At 36.6% G+C, this 25,183-nt stretch overlaps 2 protein-coding genes across 4 annotated transcripts in view; one reads left to right on the top strand and one right to left on the bottom strand.

The window, feature by feature from the left end:
* LOC310720288 (uncharacterized protein) overlaps window positions 1-25,183 on the top strand; it is a 179,008-nt gene that overhangs the window by 120,971 nt on the left and 32,854 nt on the right. The gene's annotated exons all lie outside the window — the stretch shown is intronic.
* Window positions 1-25,183, bottom strand: part of grm4 (glutamate receptor, metabotropic 4) — a 183,480-nt gene that overhangs the window by 157,401 nt on the left and 896 nt on the right. The gene's annotated exons all lie outside the window — the stretch shown is intronic.

Here is a 25,183-nt window from a genome sequence, read left to right as displayed (position 1 = left end):
CATATCGAGGAAAGGAATGAAGACATTTGTTAAAATATGCTGAAATAGGCAGAAAAGTTAAGTAGCTCATATCTTTAGAAAATGTTATATTAAATGTAAAACACACACACACACACACACATCTGTATTACCCAAGTGGGATCTTCTTCTTCTTCTTCTTCTTTCGGCTGCTCCCATTAGGGGTCGCCACAGCGGATTTAATAAAATTAAATTTTATTTAATTTAAGTGGGATCTAACAAACGTAAACTAAAAAAATATATATTTTATTTAATTTTATTAAATCTTTTTAATTTGTGCCAATTTAATTGATTATTCAGTTTAATCAATATAATAAAAAGTGTACTGCATTAATTTGAAATATTCCATTAAATTTTTTATAAAATATTTAAACAAGCAGGCATTTGATTTGAAATTGTTTTAAAAATGTAAAGTGTGCGAATGTTGATGATCACAATAATAATAATAAATATAAACTGCGTTAATAAAAATTATAAAAAAAAAAATAAAAAAAAAAGGAAATTTTATGTTTTACATTTCCTTCCCCGAACCATACCGAATTTAAACTGAATTTAAACTGTTTTCTGGCATACCTGAGACAAGCCTTGATGTTCTTTTTGCTCAGCAGTGGTTTTCGTATTGAAACTTTGCCATTGCAGACCATTTTTGCCCAGTCTCTTTCCTATAGTGGAGTCATGAACACTGACCTTAACTGAGGCAAGTGAGGCCTGCAGTTCTTTGGATGTTGTTGTGGAGCCTTAGATGAGTTGTCACTGTGCTCTTATGAAAATTTTGGCCACTCCTGGGAAGGTTCTCCACTGTTCCATGTTTTTGGCATTTGTGAATAATGGCTCTCACTGTGGTTCGCTGGAGTCCCAAAGCTTTAGAAACGGCTTTATAACCTTTTCCAGACTGATAGATCTCCATTACTTTCTTAATTTCTTTGGCTCTCAGCATGATATCTAGCTTTTGAGGATCTTTTGGTGTACTTTACAGTTCAGGCAGGTCCTATTTAAGAGATTTTTTGATTGTGAACAGGTGTGGCAGTAATCAGGCCTGGGTGTGGGTAGAGAAATTGAACTCAGGTGTGATAAACCCAAGTTTCAACAGCAGGCAAACACTTTTTCACACAGGGCCATGTAGTTTTGGATTTAGTTTTCCCTCAATAATAAAGACCCTAATTTAAAAACTGCATGTTGTGTTTACTTGTGTTATTTTTTACTAATATTTAAATTAAAGTGTGACAACTTTACTGTACAGTACTGTATATACAGTGGTGTGAAAAAGTGTTGGCCTGGTTTCTTATTTTTTTTTCATGTTTGTCACACTTTAATGTTTCAGATCATCAAACTCATTTATATATATATATATATATATATATATATATATATATATATATATATATACAGTACAGACCAAAAGTTTGGACACACCTTCTCATTCAAAGAGTTTTCTTTATTTTCATGACTATGAAAATTGTAGAGTCACACTGAAGGCATCAAGGGCTATTTGACCAAGAAGGAGAGTGATGGGGTGCTGCGCCAGATGACCTGGCCTCCACAGTCACCGGACCTGAACCCAATCGAGATGGTTTAGGGGTGAGCTGGACCGCAGAGTGAAGGCAAAAGGGCCAACAAGTGCCAAACATCTCTTGGGGAACTCCTTCAAGACTGTTGGAAGACCATTTCAGGTGACTACCTCTTGAAGCTCATCAAGAGAATGCCAAGAGTATGCAAAGCAGTAATCAAAGCAAAAGGTGGCTTCTTTGAAGAACCTAGAATATGACATTTTTCAGTTGTTTCACACTTTTTTGTTATGTATATAATTCCATATATAATTCCACATGTGTTAATTCATAGTTTTGATGCCTTCAGTGTGAATCTACAATTTTCATAGTCATGAAAATAAAGAAAACTCTTTGAATGAGAAGGTGTGTCCAAACTTTTGGTCTGTACTGTGTATATATATATATATATATATATATATATATATATATATATATATATATATATATATATATATATATATATATATATATAGAGAGAGAGAGAGAGAGAGAGAGAGAGAGAGAGAGAGAGAGAGAGAGAGAGTGAGAGAGAGAGAGAGAGAGAGGTGGTTGGCATTGTATCAGTGGCATTTCAGCATTTACTGAAACATTATTAATCTAATCTCCACTCTTAGTTTAGGCACAATGATCAAAACCTTGCCATTTTTGATATGGAAACTTCCTTTGTGTGAAAAAACAAAAACTTATAAGTTACTCATATAAAAAAAATAATTCATTGTGCATTGTATTTGACTCTATTATCTCATTTAAATTTATATTAAAATATACTCTAAAATATATATTTTAGATGGACTGTTGCCACAACCAGGATGTGATTCCTCTTTGAACATAACATTCTTGAGATATGCTTCAAATCCACCACCACTCTGATTATAAATAAGCTTATAAATAAATATAATTCTAAATAATTATATATACAGTAAATATACTGATCAATGAATATGTGAATGAATGAATGAATGAATGAATGAATGAATTAATTAATTAATTAATTAAAGTCTACAACATACTGATTTTCACATACTAACAAATGCAGCCTACACATGATAATTTCTGTTTAAATGTCCTGATTTTTAATACTCTAAATTAGAGAAAAGCTTCAAAATACTTTTTTTTTTTTTTAAGTTTAATCTAGAATGAATTCAACCCAAAAAGGTAAAAAATAAAATAAAATAAAATGCTTATGCTGTTGTAGCACACCACATATTTCTTCTTCTTTTTTCGGCTGCTCCCATTAGGGGTCACCACAGCGGATTATCCCTCTCCATACCCCCCTGTCCTCTACATTTGCCTCTTTCAAACCAACTACCTTCCCTCACCACATCCATTAATCTCCTCCTTTGTCTTTCTCTTTTCCTCATTCCTGGTGGCTCCATCCTCAGCATTCTCCTACCAATATACCCCATGTCCCTCTTCTGCACATTTCCAAACTATCTCAATCGCGCCTCCCTCACCTTGTCTCCAAAACGTCCTACATGCGCTGTATCTCTAATAAACTCATTTCTAATTCTGTCCATCATTGTTACTCCTAATGAAAATCTTAGCATCTTCTACCTGTCTTTTACTCAATTCCACTGTCTCTAAACCATACAACATCACAGGTCTCACCACAGTCTTATAAACGTTCCCTTTTACTCTTGCAGATACTCTTCTATCACAAATCACTCCTGCCACTCTTCTCCACCCACCCTGCCTGCACTCTTTTCTTCACTTCCCTAACACACTCTCCATTACTTTGCACTGTTGACCTCAGGCACCTAAACTTACCCACCTTCTCCACTTCTTCTCTCTGCAACCGCACCACTCCACTGCCCTTCCTCTCATTCACACACATGTATCCTGTCTTACTTTTACTTACTTTTATTCCCCTTCTCTCCAGCATGTACCTCCAGTTTTTTAGGCTAATCTCAACCTGCTCCCTACACTTGCCATAAATTACAATATCATCCGCAAACATCATAGTCCATGGAGACTCTTGTCTGTCCTCATCCATCAACCTGTCCATCACCACTGCAAACAGGAAAGGGCTCAGAGCCGATCCTTGATGCAGCCCAACCGCCACCTAGAACTAGTCTGTTGTTCCAACTGCACAGTTCACTATTGTCCTCATATATGTCCTGCACCACCCTCACATACTTCTCTGACACACCGGACCTCATACAATACCACAGCTCCTCTCTCGGCAACCTGTCATATGCTTTCTCTAGATCCACACACATTGTGTAACACACAACACACAATGCAACTCCTTCTGACCTTTTCTATACTTTATCAACATTCTCAACTCAAATAGTGTGTCTGTGGTGCTCTTCCTTGGCATGAAACCATACTGTTGCTCACAGATGGTCACCTCTTCTTTCAGCCTGGCTTCCACTACTCTTTCCCATAACTTCATGGTGTGACTGGTCAACTTAATTCACACATCTCCCTTATTCTTAAAAATTGGTATCAGCACACTCCTGGTTAAACAATCTTGTTAAAAACTGCACTGCCATCTCTCCTAAGAATCTCCACGCTTCTACTGATATGTCATCTGGTTCAAACTGACTTTCCACTCTTTATCCTCTTCATCCTCTTAATAGCTGCTCTCACTTTCTTCTTACTAGTCCTATCCACTTTTTTTGCTTTCCCATCTCTACATCATCCAACCTTCTCTTTCTCTCATTTTCCTAATTAATCAGCTGCTCAAAATACTCCCTCAATCTTCTCAACACACTCTTCTTACTAGTCATCACATTTCCCTCTCTATCCTTTATTGCTGTAGCTTGCAGCACATCCTTTCCAGCTCGGTCCCTCTGTCCCTGCCAATGGGAACAAAAGCGCACCACATATTTATATTTTACATTTAATATAAATGCATCTTTTCTGTAGGCTTACACGGGTTTTACACTGCGAATGAGCTGGTTTTTAATAAAGATCTTATTTATACATTTCCAATAGTATGAGCAGTTAATAAGTTCCACTTTGGGCTTGCTTCTGGTCCAATGAGTGGAGATAAAAAGGAAAAATGTTGACATGTACTGAGCCACATTTAGTTTGTTGTACTGAAAACAAGGCTATTTTAAAAATCACCAGCAAAAAATATATTTCAAAAGATTCTTAAGTCAGTTAATTTAGCTGGCTATTAGAGAGGACTTGCAAATGCGCATAGTGGTTCAGTATCCAGTGTTCATAGTACATTACCATATCTAAGGCGAGTATAGTGTTCATGCTACTGTATAACTAATCTATTTTATTCATCTCTAATCTTTTTTTTTTTTTTATTCACAACACATTCTTCTCATTCTCCCTGGCCAACAAAGACTGTTTGTTTAAAAATAAAAATAAAATTACTTTAAGGCCCTTAAAACTTAAAACTACCCTTAAAACTTGTCAGAATCACTAAAGGAAGCATATTGGATAGTATACCACAACCAAAACTATAAAAAATATTATATATCAAGTAATGTCTGTATAAAATCTGGAATTATCTGAGCAACAATTAACATGGCAACTTCATTCACAAAGGTTTAGCAGATTAATTTTTTTCTTTCATATTCTTTGTAGGACTAGTAGGGGCTTTAACTGGCTAAGAATGGGTTAGTAAGTAAAAAAAAAAGTATGTAGCTGTAGTGTAGAATTATTTCCAGTAAGCCTTATTATAACCTCTAGTTCAAAAGCTTTTTCACAGCCAAGATATGTTAAGAATTGTAGGACATCATTAGTCATAGCTTTTTTTTATATATATTAGTTGGATAAAAAATTATAGTGGAACAAGTTCATTGTAAGCTAACACTTTTAGTAAGAATGATGACTGGTTTGTCTAATGCAGTGTACAGCAAGGTGGCAGTTGAAACCAGATATTACTTGTTGGTAAGGAAAAATAATTCTGACACAAAACCTGAGGGTTAAACTCAGCAGGTTGGATTGGGAGAGTGTCAGATTAGCTTTGTTTAGATAGTGAATCATTTGTGCTTACTATGGTTTCAGGTTATTTGCCCCAAAACTCAAGCTGTTTTGTTTTTTTTATTCCACTGCAGTTTTTCTCATGAAACAATGTATGATTCTATTTGGCTATTTTTTTACTGCGTTGTGGTCATTGAAGTGGAAGTAAAGTTACTACAAGAAGGCGTCAAGGAGCAGAATATGGGCATGTAAAAAGAGTGCATTAACATTTACCAGAAAAAAGGTCAATCACTTCAATGAATGTTCATATCAAACATTAGTGAAAAAAAGAATACTTGATTGATGCATGGATGTTGGCAACAGAACTGTCTCTAAAATTAGAAACATCTTGTAAGAGACAGTTTGTGGATAAAAGACTTTGTTGGTAAGAGATATCAGAGGAAATGGCCAGATCTATTTGAGCTGACATATATATATATATATATATATATATATATATATATATATATATATATATATATATATATATATATATATATATATATATATATATATTAACGCATTCAATTACTTACTCAAAAAACATGAGGTTTACTGGGCTGTAGTAGCACAAGACCAACTTTTTTTCAATCCTATCAGCAAAGAATAAGAATCTAAGGCACTCGACAAAAACTCACCCAAATAGCACAAAAGATTAGCTTTTACCAGGCTTCAGCTATCCAGTTTTGATGAATATGTGCGCATTGTAGCCTCCAATTCTTGTTTCTGGCTCACAGGAGTGAAACTTGTTGAGGTGTTCTGCTTTTGTAGGTCATCCACCTCATGGTGTGATGTGCTGTGTTTTTGTGATGGTTTTCTGCATGCCACATTTATAACGAATTATTAATTGATGTACAATAGTTTCCCAAGCAGCTAAAGCCACTTTGTTTTTTCCTTGTGTGTGTGTGTGTGTGTGTGTGTGTGTGTGTGTGTGTGTGTGTGTGTGTGTGTGTGTGTGTGTGTGTGTGTGTGTGTGTGTGTGTGTGTTTTCATCTTTAAAAAAAGAGTTTTGTGTGAAAATCCTAGGAGATCATCAATTTCTGAAATACTCAAAGTAGCCCATCTGACAGCCATGCTACAATTATATTCACCAGAGGTCAAACCTTTCCCAGATTCTGATGTGTGATATAAACAATAACTGAAACTCAGGACCTCAAGCTGTATAATTTTATCTATTATTTTAATTATTGTTATAATCCTCCTGCACCTGTTTAGATAACCACATACATGTTCATGTGTGCCTATTAAACTGGACAGTGTGTGTATATCATAGGTTATGCAGGTTTTAAACACAGGATGGCTTCCCTCAAACAGCTGTGCCTCTTTGCTCAGGGATTACTGAGCAGTAATTAATAATTTAGTCTAATATTTCATACTGATTTAGTTTTCATGATTTCAAGATAAGAATCTAGGTGTTAATGGACGTCTTTCTGGAATCAAATGCCTTTCAGCTAGCAAACTAATAATAGCTCAGGGTCTGGCTCAGCTGAAACAACAGGATTACTTACAATAATTAATCTACTATGATACTTCATACAGATAATGGCTTTAGTTATTATGGTTTAATTACAGAGGGACGGTCGTTCTCTGATTAATCTCCAACAGTGGAAATAAATGAGAGGGATATTTTATTGCTAATATTGTTTATGTTGGATTAATAATTAATAATTAACTGCATAAATAATAAATAAAGTAAGTCATGCTGGATTTTTATTCATTCACGCATTCTACATTAGACAATTCATATGTAAATAAAACCTAGTTATCAAGCAATTTAAAAAGTGTGTATTTGACTCTTACATTTATCCATCAGGACTTCATTTAAATTGTGTATTTATTGGGAAATCTAGTTGGGTTCTTTTGTAATTAATTATAATTATTTTAAAATAATTACTATTAACATCAAATGAGGGTAATTAATCGCTTAACTCCTGAATGTCCCCTTAAAATCCTGATGAGTTTATTGTGTTTACTGTATAAAAATATACTTGGACTGCTAGAATCATAAGGGCAAATCATTCTACTTTGATCATAGGCTTTTGTTTGCATGTGTTCTATGTACCATAGTTTTGAGGTAAACTGACATATAGAGTAAGACTCTGCTATAAGATGACACTATGTAAACACACTGGTGCTGGTGTATGTATACCCACAGTTATATTTATTTGCTCTAAAGTGCATTATTTAAGGAAACAAATAAGACAAGGATCTGTTCAATATGAAAATTGATAAAATATATAATTTTTATATATTTATATAATTATATAATGACACCAATACTGGAGGATTGATTGCCAGAATCAGATTACCCTGTTTAATTAAAGTCCTAGACATTAAAAATAACAAAAGATCGATTGGCAGAATGCTTTTATTGTCAACATGTACAGCACAATCATGCTTTCTAAATGTAATACATATGAATCAAGCAATTACCATCTGTTTATTACTGTAATCTTTGGATAATCAAATGTTTAAACCTCTGCAATTATCCATTTGGCAGCCAGGCCTAGTCAGAAGGGGTTATCAGAGTCATTAGCTTCAATCACTGTAGGTCCCTTCCCATGAGTGCACTATGAACTGAAGTAGCCCTTCCCAATTTAAATAAAGCTACAGGCCACAAGATAAAGCTCCCTTGGGAAGCATCTGTGTGTCAAAATCTTTTCTAGTCGGTTGCCAATGCCTTCCAGGCTTTTCAATGCCTGTTTTAATCTCCCAGACCTTTTGGCAGTTAGTACAGCGCATGGCCCAAAAGCAAGCCGAGAGCTGTGCTGCGTAGTTGGAGGTGTAACCTTGGGTGTCATCGCCTTGTCTAAGGAAACTGCCCTAGCAGAAGTCTTTTCCGCCCTGAAGTGTTGAGTCCTTTACAAATATTTAGACTGACCAGAACATCTACAGTATCCATCCGATTTGAGATCAGAATGTGACATTTACATAGTGCTAATAAATTGATATAGATAAATAAATGGAGTCAATGGGAATTGGATAGCTTTTCTCCAGAGATGAAGCAGCTCTGGCAGTTTTGAATATATTTTCAACTGCACAAGTTAATATGATAAATAATCTTAAAAAGGTCAGCTGAAGCTATTAATCTCAAGAGCTGCAGCATAATGGCAGTAAAACTCCTCTCTCTGTACAACTTAGAATTGTAACTGCCGTATTCTCTTCTGCATTCATTCTTTGTCATATGTTTCCTTCCTCACACATGGTATGTGACTGTAGCCTTCGCCTCAAATCAGTGCTATGCCAGAAAGATCACTTCTGACAGAGAGTTCTCTGTCCAACATCATGACTTGTCACATAGGGCCTGTGCTCTGAACCATCCAAAGCCATGGAAGGTCAGGACACTCAGGATAACTGCTCCCTCCCCAGCCACCGTGACAGCCAATGTTCCGCTGCACTTCCTTAGCCATGCTCAGCTCATGTGCTTGAAAAAGAGGGATTCCATAATGCTGCCTGATATCATGACATGTAGGTAATTCCTGAAAGTGGTGCAGAAGAGAGTTGAAAGGGGACCTACGTATATGCCAAATATATCACTGTCTTGCAAAAGTCCAGAAAAGAGTACTAAAGGCAGGCTAAATTGCCAAACAGGGATGGGGATAATGTTTTTTTCCGAACTGCACTGCATGACTCAGAAACCCTAAAGTGAACTTTCCTCATGGCCATGGTGGAAAGGTTATTAAAAATCAACACCTATGAGATTTGGTAGTGAATTCCTTGATGAACCATCGACCCATTTCACAAATAATACAGTTCATTTAGAAACAATGCTGCTTCTGCAATGCAGCATTCAGTTCTATCTCTAAACTTATTTTTTGGTTCAGTGCTGTGATACATGATGCATGGCCAGGACTTTATCCAAATATAACTGGCTTTTATTCTCATTCGGGGAAAAAAATTGCAGGTTTCCTCACTTCCCCGTCAATATAAACGATGTAGCAGTCTCAACTACACAGTAAAATTACCAGCGTTAAATTAACTCCTACAGGGGTTATTTTAGCCCACTTTTCCACAGAGTGGGCATAAATGGCTTCTGCAAGAGTTCATTTAACATTTTTAGAAAGCAGATGTCATTATAGAACCTTCCAGTCTTAATCTTATTAGAGTCCCAGCATATGTGCACTAGTGGTGTAAAGTAGTAATGAAATACTTTGAAACTGTAATGTATATTTTGTCAACTACATGCTTTTACTTACTGTACTATTATTATAGCTTTCTCACTTAAATATGTTGAGTTAAGAAAGTGTTATTTCTATGCTTTACAGTACTTAATAATCTTTCTAAAAACAATAAAAGCTTCAAATTCAGTTGTGATGGATTTATTTAATACTCATGTGTTTTATATTTTAGTACTTCTCCCTCCACACTCCACCTTAGAATATACTGTACAGTACATAGGACATTTTTTTCTGACATAAAAGAAACTTCAAGCAAACTGAAGTAAGAAATTATGAAAGAAACACTGCAGGGTGAATACAGTATAGTGTAGCTGGATGCAATTTGCCAGCCTCTCTGACATTTTTAAAATACACTATATGACCAAATGCATGTGGTCATCCCTTTCATTGATTGATTTCAGGTGTTTTAGCCGGACCCACGGCCTCCATGTAAATGAAAAGAATTGCCAAGTAATCTCCATAAATTAACATTAACAGTGAAATGTGCCATTCCATAAATTTAGTGAGTTTGCTGTGTGCCAGTCTGAGAGACAAACTGGTTTTGGTGTCTGCCAAAGAACATTACCAACCAGAAAGCATAGAGACAGTATTGCAGTATTGTTTGAAGAAAGGACAGATAATGGCCTGGGGTTATACATTTTAGAGACTTTTTTTAATTATTCCTTTGTGGCACCAGTGTTCCAGAATGACTATGCCCTTGTGTAAAAAGCCACAAAACATGGTTTGATGAGTTTGCAGTAGAGAAACTCCAGAAGTCTACACATGAGCCCTGACCTCAACCCAAATGAACACTTCTGGGAATAATTGTAATGTCGATTGCCAGCCCTTATGTTCCAATGTTGGTATCTAACCTTACAAATGCTTCTTTGAGTGAATGTGCACAAATTCCCACAGACACTCCAAAATCTTATAGAAGCTTACCCAGTAGAGTGGTGGATGTTATAGCCTCAATAAAAGAGACTATCCAGACCAATACTGCAAACACTACAATTACTCTATAAACTGGATCAATTAATAATCCATCCATGGATCCATTATCTGCCCACTTCACCATGAACTTATATGACATTGCAATCCAGACCCTACATATCCTCATGAGCACTCATATTTTGGACTTAAAATTTCTTCCCAGCTATCAGAGCAATCCATTATTAATTACATAAAATAATCAACAATGACTTCCCGTGGGCTCACCACCTGCAGGAGGGACCGTAAGGGACGGTGCTGTGAGGATTGGGCAGCAGTCGAAGGCGGGGGTCTGCTTAGACTGCTGCCCCCGCGACCCGAATTACGGATAAGCGGGAGAAAATGAATGAATGAATGAATGAATGAATGAATGAATGAATGAATCAACAATGATAATACTACCCAAAATTCCTTTTTTTTCCTGATCTGTTCAAGGGCCATTTACTTAAAAAAAAATAATAATTATTATATATATATATATATTTACACAAGAGAAATTTAACCTCCCTAACCCCAAACATTCAAAACAGATTCCTTGCCAACTAACTTCATTATATAATCAAATGGATACCAAAAGTAATATACATATCTTATTCTACATTTTCCAACCCATTTAAAATGGTATGAAGAACTCTAGCGCTTCCTAGCAGTTGCGTATACTGCCATTAAAAACACATTCTTCATGACAGTTATTTACCTGTCAACATTCAAAATGTATATATAAAGTATCAAATAATCCACAAACCACATTGGACACACAAACCACATGGGACACATTCCAGAAGTGTTATCACCAAGTTAGAAGCACACAATTGTATGTCTTTTGATGTGGTAGAATTACATTTATTCCTCACTTAAACTGAAGTAGTTTGAACAGTTTCAGCATGATAATACCACTGTGTACAAAGCAAGCTCAATGAGATAGTAGTTTACATGGGCTGTATTGAAAGATCTCTAGTGGCCTGCTACAGAGCTCCGACCTCAAACCTACCGTATAAAGCATCTTTGGAATGAATGCTGATTTCACCCGAGACCTCCTCACCTTATACCTGACTATATATATGTGTGTGTGTGTGTGTGTGTGTGTGTGTGTGTGTGTGTGTGTGTGTGTGTAAAAATCTTATTCTTATCATATAAAAAGGTTCAGACAACTTCATACAGAACATGCCATATGGTACTGAACACCCATTAAAAATTTCTGGCAACAATTCACTAGTCAATTATCCCTCTAGTGAACCACTATGTCCCACTTATTTCTGCTTGGAAACAGATCAAAAATTAATATGATTAAGATAAGCAGCAGCATATTTCTAACAGCTCTAACCATCACCACAAACTATTCAGAGGAATTAAAAATCAAGGTCTATTACAAAACTCACTCACAAGAAAGCCGAACAGAATCAATTCATTCATTTTTACCAACCACTTCAACCTGGTCTGCTGGGTTGTAATGGATCTGAGTACACAAGGCATATAGTATATAGTCAACAAGGTCTGAAAGTGGCACATGCAGCTTTTACAAACACTCACACATTCTCACTCACTTTCTCAAGTAGGTGCTATTAGCATAAACAGTCCACCTACAGGTGGATTGGAAACTAAAGGAGACTGAACAATCTAGAAGAAACCCACACTGCCCTATAGGACATGCAAAACTCCACTCAGGAAATATGGATCAAACGGGGAATCCTAAAGCTGGGAGACAGCAGGCTGTATCACTATATTGCCTTAAATAAACATATACATAGTAATCTAACACAAAACCACTAAAAAGGAGCCTGACTGGACTGCAGTCATCGGCCACATACATTTTCCACACACACACGAACACACACACACGCACAAGATGATGGTGTAGTTTATTATTTTGTTATTACTATTAACATCACTATTTTATGCCTATTATCATCATAACTGTAAAGGTATTTCCTTTTTGTCTTTTCTATTATAAATCATATTATACAGTGGTGACAAGCAGAGTGATCTAAACATCTAGATGACTCTATAGAACTTGTGTGGGATTTGCTGACTGAATATTTTCAGTTGAAGTAGTTCATTTTGGCTTCTCAGGCTGGAGCTGTTAAGGCTTTGATCCTTCCTGAGTGGGAGGAAATGATTTGAGTGCTGTGGCTCTATTACTGCAAGCTCAAGCTCACTTTTAAAAAAACACACCAGAATTTGTGGCTATGACTTTAGTGACACAACATTATAGACAATTAATTGCAAATGATGTATGCCATCATTCTTAGTAAACATTGCAGGAATTATATTGGGAACAACAGTACATATTAAAGTTTTACATTGGTTTATTATTGGTAAAACAATAACGATAGATCAAAGGAAATGTTGCTATTTTGGTTCTGTAATAGATTTTGCCCAAATATCTAAACTTTCTTGCACATGTTATACACTGGAGGGTGGGTTACTAGGGATGTTGTTAGCACTGCAGATAAGGAGAAAAAGAGAGAAGAGTGGAATGAAGGAAGAGAGGAAAATGTGCAACCTGTAAAGGGAGGCAACATATTGAAAGAAGACCTCTGCTAGTTGTTTGCTGTTTATTATTCTTTGACGTTCATTGCATGCAAACAACATAAATGAAAAATGAGAAAATCCTAAATATTATCACATTTATATATTATTCCCCTTTTTAAAGCATTTATTTCTAAATAAGCTAAAATATCCACTACTAGAATTTGCATTATGAGAAGCTAAATAATCTTACATTGAATTAATAATAATAATCATAATAATAATTAATGATTAAAAATAAATATTAATGTCACGCAGAAGAACGTGCCGGAAACCGAAGTGCAATTCACAAAGGTTTTTAATGAGGATCAAAAGGGCAAAGGCAGAGAACGGCAAACCAGAATGAAACTCCAGGTTTTACTAGACCTGGTGAAAGCTATGACTAAATAGTGCAGAGAACTAAACAGTGTCCCGTAAACAAAGATAAACCAAGCCAGGGCCGTAGCGTCCGTAGCTTGGGTAGTCCAACAATGTTCATCAGCCTAACTGTAGAACGGACAATGAGCTGGTAGGGGAACGGAGGTTATATAGCATGGAGGCTGATGAGTGCCAGGTGTAGATGATTAGTAGGTAGGTGAGCTGCTTGGAGTGATAGGTGGGTTAGGTGAAGGTGTGGCTGGTGGTTCCCTGACAATTAAATAGCTATGACATTATTCAACAGATGATTCTGAGATATCTTAGATTGACTTGACATAATGACAGTGTTTGCACAGTGTATATTGAAACGAAAAGCTATGCATTGCAATGGCTAATTACACATTAATTCAATGAATTGTGCAAATATATATAGGGTGTATCTTAACCAATGAGTTATCACATATAGTATAGTGTATAGTGCCAGTATAGTGACAGTATAGTGCCAGAAGTGTGTTTTGAATCCTGTGTTCTCCCCCACTGGGTCTTATATCTGCAGCTGTGACATTCTCTGTGAGTGAGAAGGACTTATTTACGTTAGTATTTAAGTCAGGTACTGGTGTGGGGTGAGAAGACCTGAAGTACATTCATTCCAGTTCATCCCATAGGTTTTCAGAAGGGTTGAGATCAGCACTTTATAAAAGGAGAGCTCAAGATAACTCATATAGACCATATCTTCAAGAACACACTTTGTGCACAGGGGCTTTGTCATGTTGAAACAGGTTTGAGTCTCCAAGTTCAGGTGAAGGAAAATATAATCCCACCACATCCAAAAAAATTCTGTGTCTTCAACTTTGTTGTAATAGTTTGGGTAAGAACAACATGAGGCTGGAAAAGTCAGGTGTGCTAATACCTTTTATCCATATAGTGTTTATACTATACAATATTCCAGGATGCATTTGTATTGTCTTCAGTAGAGACAGCAGATGATCCAGAGGAAGTAATTCAGCCTTTCAGTCAGTGTTCCTGTTTTATACTCCAATACTCCAAACTCTGGACCCTGACAAGGACAAATCTGTTACTGCAAGTTAGCAAGCAGTAATAGGGTGCACACTGGGCACATCACACTGACTTCAATATAATGAAGTCTAGATAATAATAGTATACTGTACTTCAAAACAGCAACAAATACTTGCATCTTCAGCATCTATAATAATTTTATTTTGCCATAGCAAAGAACTATGGATCTGAAAGACCTCATTCTTTTGTTGATGCATGGATCATATTCAATATTCCTTTAGTAGATCTGGCTTCATTCTTTAGTCTTTTTTCTCCCCCAAATAAATGCAACAAGTACTGTCGATTGGGCATGCCAATGATTAATGTGGCAAGTTTGCACAAAACACTAGGAAACAAAGTGCCTGTAGCCATTTTGGAATGTATGAAGAGAAAATCATGCTGGCTTGGCACACATGGGAGCACACAAACCCAAGTCACCAGCGAGCTCATGGAATTTATGGTGTTAAGTAGATTGAAAGAATGAGGGTTTTTTTTTGTGGACTAAGATGGTGCTTTTCATTAATCTCAGAGCTCAACCTTCCCCCGCAACACAACAAGAGCATCCCCTGCGGGAAAGACAATGAGAGAACACCCACATAGCACAGTCAAGAGCTGAGAGAGCTTTCAAACAGCCCTCATTTCTCACCGTATGCTTAGCATGGGCAAGTGTGTATGTATGTGTATTGTGTTGTGTATGTGTGTTTCTAATATTCATTTGGAAATTGGACATTTTTGCTATTATCTCTAGATGTTGTGCAATGTGCATGGCTAAGCACCAAAATAAATAAACATAGGTCATATAATGAAACCGAATGAAGTCAAGTTAATCACAGCGATGTTTTATTCTGTAATAGGATGAAGTGGCTCAGTGTACAATTCTCCATTTTCTGTGTTAGAGTCCTCTCTCGTGTGTGTGTGTGTGTGTGTGTGTGTGTGTGTGTGTGTGTGTGTGTGTGTGTGAGTGTGAGTGTGAGTGTGTGTGTGTGTGTGTGGGCTCTGGAGCAGATTGTACCAGTAGTGCATCTACATCAAAGACGTTTGCAGTGATATGGAAATGAGACACGCATTATGTATAATCGTGTTTCACCTTTTTTACTGAATCAAAATGCGTCATGCTCTGCCATTCCAGAACACCTGTGGAACACGCTCAGGTGTAACAGCAGCTGTGCTTTCAGACCGTGTTCTCCAGAGTCGAGACTCCCACAGCGCATGACTGACACACTTCTGAAAAAGATCAGAGAGCAGCCCACGAGCCAAGCTTCTGCACAGCTCGAGATAAAGAATGAGAGCTGTCTGGTGTGTAACAATAAGATGATGCCTTCTGGATGCACCAAAATTCCCTGTATGTGATTCGAAAAAAGCAGCATTGAAAATTGGTGTGGAAAAGGTGTTGAGGGACAGTGGTCTTTTTTTTCCAGCTACTGAAAAGGTCTAAACAGTCTGGCATTCCTATGCTAACTACATAAAATATATAACATACAGGCCCATTGTTTGAGAAAACAATATCAAATTGTCTATAGTGATATGTGATATAAGACTTCAAGAAGATCTGTAATAAATAAATCCACAACCCAGAATGCTGAAAGAGCTATTTGCTGTAGGGGGTTTTGTCAGTTCTGTATTTTAAAAGAATGCTTATACTTTCACCATTAAATGAGACTTTAAATAGAATTACCAAATAAAGTTTATCATTATTGCAAAACATAAAAGCCTCATTTGAAGGCACAAAAAACATAATAAAAGCATTTTAAACAGGGTTATTTTTTTCTCTATGCCATCTAGCCTGTTGCAGCCTGTACCCTGTAACACATTTTGTTATACGCACAAATGGCCAACACCCTTTTCATTCTGACCTGCTTTAAATATTTATCTTTAAATATTACCGTTACATTTTGGGATTTTTTTTTTTATTACCTGTTGTAGCTTTGCTATGCAGTTTTAACTATTTGTATCTGGCTGCTTGAAAGCTTGACAAAATAAAAAGATAACTCTTTTTTCATCTTCGGTGTCTTCAGTCAAAGATTTTCAGTGTAACCATCTGTAACTAATTTGAGATTTCTTTTTTTTTTTTTTTAAATGACTTAATTAAACAAAACTGCAGCTTGTTGCTGAGAAAGCACTCAGTGATTAGTCATCTGCCCCATCTCATTTCTACAATGTACTGGCTTCTGATTGTTCATGAGCCTCTTGTAGATTTCCTTTATCAATTGACCCGCATTTTCAATGGTACCTGGAAGTGTGGGAGGACACTTGGAAATGAGGTGGACTTGCCAAAGGACTATGCCTAAGATGGTGGAAACCACTATAAAGAGGGTCTCCCAATACCATCATGTGATTGGATAAATGAATTCTTGTATATCTTCTCACCACCCATGCTAGTGCATACATATTGCATATGCACTCAAACACCCACACTCACACATACACTGTGAAGAACAGAGAAGATGGAAGGCTTCATTAAATCAACGCAGTCTGTTTTTGCCCTGCAGAACTATGACAATTACCATCCCTCGCCATGTTGCCCACAGAGTTCTGTGCGCCCTCTCCCCGTGCTGCAGCCCATGCATTATTAATTGGGCCTCTCATGGTAAATAATTACATCTCATTATCAAATACTGAAAGCATGGTCCTCTGTTTCTCTATAACAAGCCTTCAAGATGGCCAATTTTGCATGGTTAGAGCCACTTGAATGAGGTGCTCTACAGTTGAAATGCAGCGCACTTACCTAAGGAAGAAGGTGTTCAGGATAAACGTCAGTTTCATACTTCATACTTTCATACTTCACCATACCCCAACAGCCTCCCAACCATGGCTTGTCTTGTTTACTACAATAATGTTATGTTCCTAAGCTTCCTCCCACACAGCACAGGCCACCAGTCTCTGATTAGGTGCATTCAGTATAACAAAGCGAATGTACAGAAACCGCATCATGTAATAGTTATCACCCACTTCGTAGATAAATTATGGTCAGTCTGTTACTCTTGGATGAATGAGTATTTCATCTTTCAAGGTAAAGTGGTTTCATATAAAACAGCCTTAGAAAAGCATTTGTAGAGCAAATTAATCTGGCTATTTAGAGAAATATCCTCGATTCTGAGAAATAAAGCATTTCCTCTTCATTTCATTACAGACTACAAGCTTTTACAGACAGTTTTTTTTTTTTTTACAGAACTAATGACTTTTTCCCATTTGTCAATTAATAATGGCTAATTATGACACCCTGTAAACTTTTATGAACATACATAGCCTATTAAAGTTCCCCACTACATCCCAGTCCTCCTCTTTCCCATTCTCATCTTGTTGAGTTCATGATGCTTTATAGATGTATAGCACAATAATTGTTTTGCAGATAGACTGCTTTAATATGCACTATGGATGACTGTAATTCAAATATATGATTTGTTGCTGCTTTTGCCATTGATCAAAACATACATGCATTTAAAACCATCATTTAAAACCAACATTGTCAGCTGAGGGTAACTAACAATATACATAACTATAACTGGTGTGAATAAAAAAAAAAAAAAAAAGGTTTTCAATCCTTTTAAAATCAGATTGTTTGTTTTCCTGGCCCTTGAGCAATGTTCTAAAAGTCTCTCATATGCTGTGAAAATACTGCTGGCTATACATCATCTTCCTCAGGTATCAGACAGTGAGGAGTGTACCAAGCAGCAGGTATGGCAGTTGAGGCCACTGGAAAGAACACCGTGAACTCCCTTACCATGTTGCACTAGCAGAACAAGCAAGGAAAAATTTCCACTCATCAGTCAAGAAAATAACATGTGGGTTTACAACTTTAGAACAAGGAGTACAGAAGACAGCATTAGGCAAATGCAAGAACTGTTAGGTGTAATGGCAAAATGCAATGTGCAGAACTCAGAATTCCTAGTAGACTACTGGCAAATACTGCCACTGAGAGACAGACCCTGATGCTTTTTCAGTGGCTTAGTCTCATTCTCTAAGTTTGAGAAGCACTTTGGAGCACTTTAAGAGTGCTCCTCGGCCGGCACTGCAAAATTTCATCTGGGTATAATGCTGGAGTGCAACTCAGCAGCAGTTGTGAATGCAGAGCAGGCTGATATAATAGCTGCCCTAGATAATCTGAAGTTTACGGTGGTATTACACAGATGATAGGGATAGTTGTGTAGCCTGGAACAAGCATGCATCGCCACCAGCCCCGCCACAAAGACAATAGATCTTGATCTACTTTGTGCAGCCTGTTCATGCAATTATCACTACTATTGCACTTATTGAATTTCTTGAAAGATCTGGCTTCTTAATGAAAGTGAATAGTAGCTGACAATTTGTTCACCTTAGTTTCCTAACTGATTAAACACTGTGTTGATGTCACTGCACAACACAGTACAGTTCAGTTTGTGTCAGATTAGAGCATGATCATGCTTCCAAGACTCTAGTCAACTGCTGAGGCATCTCAGCATTGTATCTGAAAATACATGGCACAAATGAGCAACAGGCATATTCAATATTACAAATTAAATGTAGACCAGATATTACAATATCAGTGTAGACCATATTTTTTGTGTTATATTAACCAAGGAATGTGAATCACTGTAGAGTAAGAATCAATCTATTCTTCTTTTTTCTGGACAATTGGCTGCTGAGTGTATGGCTCCTAAAGCAGGTGATGAGAAAGACAAATTATCATGAATGTACAAGCCAAGGAAGTAAAAAATCAATCTCAAAAAAGTTCACTTGATTCCTTACAGATTTCTTCGTGGCATAAGGCTTGAAATTCATGCCATGCGAGCCTTTCTGGTGGATCACTGTGCTGTCCCAATTATGGATGCAATTCTAAAACTGCAAGTGCACTAAACATATTTCATATGCACAGACTTTCTATGTCTGGATGGGATGTTATTATTTTGCAACTCAAGTACTAAAACTGGCTCTGTTGTACTGTCTGCCATTTTGATGTTGACTGAATGCTCAGTGCCTGTCAAACATATCACAAAAACAGGTATCACTAGTAGTGTGTAAGCACACCGAGGTATTGGTCCAGCATATGTTTGTTTTTTTTTTAGCAAAAAGAGAAACTGTAAAGACAGATGTCTTACAACTAAAACTGTAGAAGCATGCAAAAAAATATTGAGGTAAAAGAAATTTGAAAACGCAAGTACTTCACAAGGACTAATGCTGAAACATTTTCAGGAAGTCCTGTTGGGGTCACATATTATTATGGACCATCAGCCATCAACAAGCACCAAGAGCAGTGTTGTCAAAATCACCGGGAGTGTTGAAGTTAAGTGTTAAGTAATCCTTGAAAAGGACAGTTGATGGTTTCTTTCAAAATAATTTCCAAATGTCCAGATGTCCAAATAGAACACGTTCTCACTCCCAACTAACCGTAACCCTAAACCTAACCCTGCACACTGAAAAATGACACCAAAGGGGTACCCAGGGTTGGAGGTGAGAATGTGTAGCCAAATAATAATTTTTAATGCCACAGAGAATCTTTCTTAGTATTTTTTTTTGTCAACTAATGGATAATAGTACATTAATATACATTTCTGAAAAACCTGTGATGAAAACTTTGCAAATGGTTCAATGAATTGGAAAAATATGCAAATCATATATTGTCCTGTGCCACACTGGGGGAATATTTTTTGGGGGGGAAATGCTTTTGATCTATCCAATGCTGTTTCAGACACTTGTAGAATCAATGGCAAGGTGCCCTGAAGCCTCCAGCAAGTAGAGACCACACACTATTTCAATCTGTATCTATAATTTGTATAAAGCAAGACAATGAGAATACACATGCTCTGATGTGATTGGGAGTAAAGGCCATGCAGGTTGGCTTTAAGTACTGAACAGCTAATGTCACGATGCTAGTAGGATAGCTAAATATGCTCATTTCACACTCCGTTTAACAGGAGGCACTATTGGGGGTGCATACAGATCGCAGTGACGAAAGGGAATCTCTCAGCATGTGTATGGATCAACCCAAAAGGAAAACAGAACAGACCAGCTCCCTACTGAATTAAGACCTTTATTGAAAAGAAGAACATTATTGTAAATACCACAAAAACTTTTATTAAAATGTTCAGTTTTCTTATCAGCCTCAGGTCCTCATATGAATGAATTATCATCAACCAGAACTTCATTCAACATATTGGAAGTCATTTTTTTTTTTTAAATCTGTGTTGAGAAAGAAGATTGCAGGCAGGCATGCATGCATATATTTGTTCCTGCCTTACTGTTTTTTGAAATGTATTTCTTTGAAAAACATTTTGTTAACATTCTGCTTGTGTGATGTGCAATCTGCTATTCCTTGGCGTTGGTGAAAACATGCTAACAAATAGACAATCACAACCTTTTAAAGTGAAGTGAATGATGAATGTTCCCATTTTCACACTCTTATCAGTTCTCTGCTATGTTGTTGCAAGACCATCTGACCAACAGCAATTTATCATAAATGAGGTTTTCCAAATATGCTCTTAGTTTGCATGCGCACTTGTGAATCAAACGCACTCTGCAATCTAACAAACAAAAATCAATAATGAGAGGCAAAAGAAGGCCGTTTTGAGAACCGTTTTACATTCTGGTGCGTGTTTAGATCGAGGTCTAATGAGTTGGCTCAGGCTGGATGAATGGACAATACCCTGCAACTATCCCTCCTTTCAGCTATGACTGTAAAATGAGCCAAGGCTTGTGGAGAAAGCCAAACCACTGAATCCTTTATTTCTTTCAACTTACACTCCTTCCTTTGTGGGAGAAGTTTACTGACTGAGCTGTGAGGAAGAAAAAAGCAGTCCCATGATGATTTGAAGTAAAACATCTCAGCAGTATTGGCTATGAAGTTACTTGTGGGTTGAGAATTGCTGACGGAGGCAGGGACAGCGGTAGGTCCACTTTCTCACCCAGTGCATGAGCTGTTTGGCCAGACCCGCCGCTGAGCAGATGGTTTTAGCTAGAGGGAAAATGAGGAGATGGGCTAGAGTAGAGGCATGCTGGATTCACTAGAAATATCCCATTACACTCACACACATACACTGATAGAACTCCAGTGTAGAAAAATGTAGAAAAGTTCTTGTGCAGTGAACAGAAAGATGCAGCATCAGCAGACATTTAATAGTCTGTTTGAGCAGCTAGAAGTGGGTGTGGTGTGTGTGGGTGGTTGTGTTAAAGAAAGCACACAGTAGAAAATATAAGGACTTACATCATGTCCAGCATGGTTCTATACGTCTTTGTGGGTCTAATGTGAAGACTATATTAGTGCTACACCAATGCTCTGTGCACACCACTGGGTACATGCCCAAGTGTCTCATTTGATAATGTGGACAGAAAATCGATATGTGGGAGCCTCAGATACAAGACTAAATCAAATGTAAATTTGGTTTTATGCTTAGTCAGTCAGTTCAGATAATTATGCTGTAATAGGAGAGGAGCTTCTTCCTCTAGTGGAGGTTTTTTTCTTACTTCTGACAACAAACCAGAGGGGTACAACAGTATAATTTTTTATCCTGCCTACCCTATAGATAACTTGCAAACTGATTCAATTATGGTGTAATAAACTGATGTTTAAAAGCCATCCAGAATCGAGGATCCTTAAATTTTCTAATGTCATAGAAGGAAATGTATAATACCTACAGTACAGTATAACTAAATACCTGTACATAATAATTCCTAATGCAAGCACTGCAGCCATTCTGTCTAACCATCATTACTTTTAGAAAAAAAAAAAAAACTCAATACTCAAAACAACCCCCCTGCCACCACCAACCAAACTAGAGCAAACTTCTGTAGAAGAGTTTCCCAGCCAATTCATCACCTTGCAGCAAAGTGGTAGATAGAAAGCTTTTTTACCATCTGGCCACTGTTGAGTTGATGGAGTACAGTAACTGTAGTCAGCAATCAATAATAAATGTCAAACGTGTAGAACGTGTATGCATTAAGCATACCGAGCAGGTCAACATTCCATCCATGCAGCTAAGTTGCTTTCAGAGCACCTAAATTATACATACAGGGTTCGCATATGTAGGAAAATTCTTCAAGATAAGTAAGCGTGCAGAAGGATGTTATTCTATAAGTAGTGAGTACACAGTGGAAGTAAAACATAGCTAATCTAATTTGCTTTCACCATCTGTTTTGTTCTCACCTCTCCAAGCCAGTAGACAGTGTGATCTGTGGGTAAGAGTGGCAAATCAGAGCAAAATAAACATTGGGTATAAAGAGCAGGTGCTCGGAGAAAACAACCATTATAGCTTAATGTTGACTTTTTTCTAGCTGGCTATGAACACAATACTCAGTGATTAACCTCAATCATAAACCCCTTTCATAAAAAAAACAGCTGTTGTACATGTAAAGAACAAAGTGAATCACCCTGGCCCTGACAACAAAACGATGAAAAAATACACAGCTGCTGGATGTTGATAGCAGCCCAAAAGTCCTTTAGACAGTTTCTACAAAATGCATTAATAAATAGGTAAATAAGCAAAACAATTTTTAAATCCACAAATTCATGCTAATATCAGACATCATTCAGCCCTTGTGCCATGTTAACAATGTCATCACATACTATGAGTGGAATGTAACCAAGCATTCTCAATCAACATACTCCTCTATTCACTGATTAAATCCAAGTCCTCCCTGAAAAATCTAAAATGCATCTTTGTGGAATTACAATTTGTCTCATCTTGTAATTCTGTTTGTTGATGAAGGACACATCATGCAGAATAAAAAATGATCATTTATTGCATTTTTCAACGTATTTTTTGGCTTTTCTGTATTATTACTAATTTGCCCTATTCACCACTTTAAACTACAATAATAATTATTTTATTTTATATGCAGTTCATATGTATCTGGCAGTTAACAAAATATTAGCCTGGGCAGTGATGGTACAACTTGCAATTTTGGTAAATTTTTATACATATATATATATATATATATATATATATATATATATATATATATATATATATATATATATATATATATATATATATATATATATGATTAAACAAGACAGCAATATAGTTTAACAAAATAGCAGCCATATAATTCTTTGTATGCCAGCTTTATTGTTTATATTGTTTGCTACTAAAACTAAGGGCAATAGGTGAAATTTGCCTTTTTTTGAGGTAACCGGACCACCAGGTCAAAAGGTTTGTGTATCGGGCTGTAGCAGAAGCCATTTATGATGAAAAGATTAGAAACTGCAATATAGATGTAAGTATCTAAGATAAGATCACAAAAGAAGCAGTGATTGTGACGTATCCATAGCTATCGCTGCTAAAAAAAAAAAAAAAAGGGGAGAAAAACATTGAAATTACTGCTAATTAACTCTATTTTGTCCCTTTGACTTTCTGTTGCTTGCCTCCACTTGTTGATGTTATTAAAATAATTAAATAATAGGTAGTGTATTAACTAGTCAACATTATTACTTGAAATTAGAAAATAAGGCTGTTCATTTTAAAGATAATCACAGCTTGAATGGTTGAAACATCCAAATCTTGTAAATGTCCTTAGAGCTCTAGCAATTCTGATCATAAAACTTTCTTTCGGCTTCTCCCGTTAGGGGTCGCCACAGCGGATCCTCCGCACGTTTGATTTGGCACATGTTTTACGCTGGATGCCCTTCCTAACGCAACCCTCCCCAATTTATCCGGGCTTGGGACCGGCACTAAGAGTGGCTGAGGATGGTTCCCTGACCGGGGATCGAACCCGGGTCGCAGCGGTGAGAGCGCTGCATCTTAACCACTAGACCACCAGGGGACCTTTTAGCAATTCTGATCATAACTAATGAAAAAAAGTTTTTTATACTTTATTTTTAAATAAATAACGTAAGGCTTCAAAACCTTCTAAATATTTTTGTTTAGTCACATTTTATATTATTGTTTACCTGTTTTTTTCATTATTTTAAACAAATGTAGTAACTCTCTACATTCCTACATTCAAAAACAATATAAGGGGCCATGAGTTAATTGTCACTAAGGGACACTAAATGCCCTCACTTGACTGGCTATACACACAACAAAGCAAAGCTTAGAACATAAATCCAATTTCTGTTCACAAAATATGGGTAATGTGAATGTTCTCATTAATTAGATACATTAAATGTATAGTAGGATGCTTAAATATAAGTATTGTAGGCAAAAAGCAGCCCATAAGAAGGAAAATAAGAAATAAGAGCTGATGTCTGTGTTGATAATTTTACTATTAAACGCCATAATTAAGGCAAAGTGTATAGTAATGGAGTTGATCGATTTCATGACCAAGATCACAATTGTGGCTTTAGGTGTAGTGGGTATACTGGCAGAAGGACCTGTTGTTGAAATAAGAGGGGCACCACCTGATAGATAGATAGATAGATAGATAGATAGATAGATAGATAGATAGATAGATAGATAGATAGATAGATAGATAGATAGATAGATAGATAGATAGATAGATAGATAGATAGATAGATAGATAGATAGATAGATAGATAGATAGATAGATAGATATGCAGTAAGCCAATGCAGCTCTAGATGAATCTCTTAATACAGTTAAGCAGAAAATCCTAGATGTTTTAATTTGTGATATTCACCCGTTCACACCAACACCGTTCTCATTCAGTATTATGCATAAACCCCAACCTGTCACTGA

The sequence above is a fragment of the Silurus aristotelis genome, assembly GCF_946808225.1.
Source record: "Silurus aristotelis genome assembly, chromosome: 2".
Classification (NCBI taxonomy): Eukaryota; Metazoa; Chordata; class Actinopteri; order Siluriformes; family Siluridae; genus Silurus; species Silurus aristotelis.
This window is presented reverse-complemented; position numbering and strand designations above follow the sequence as displayed.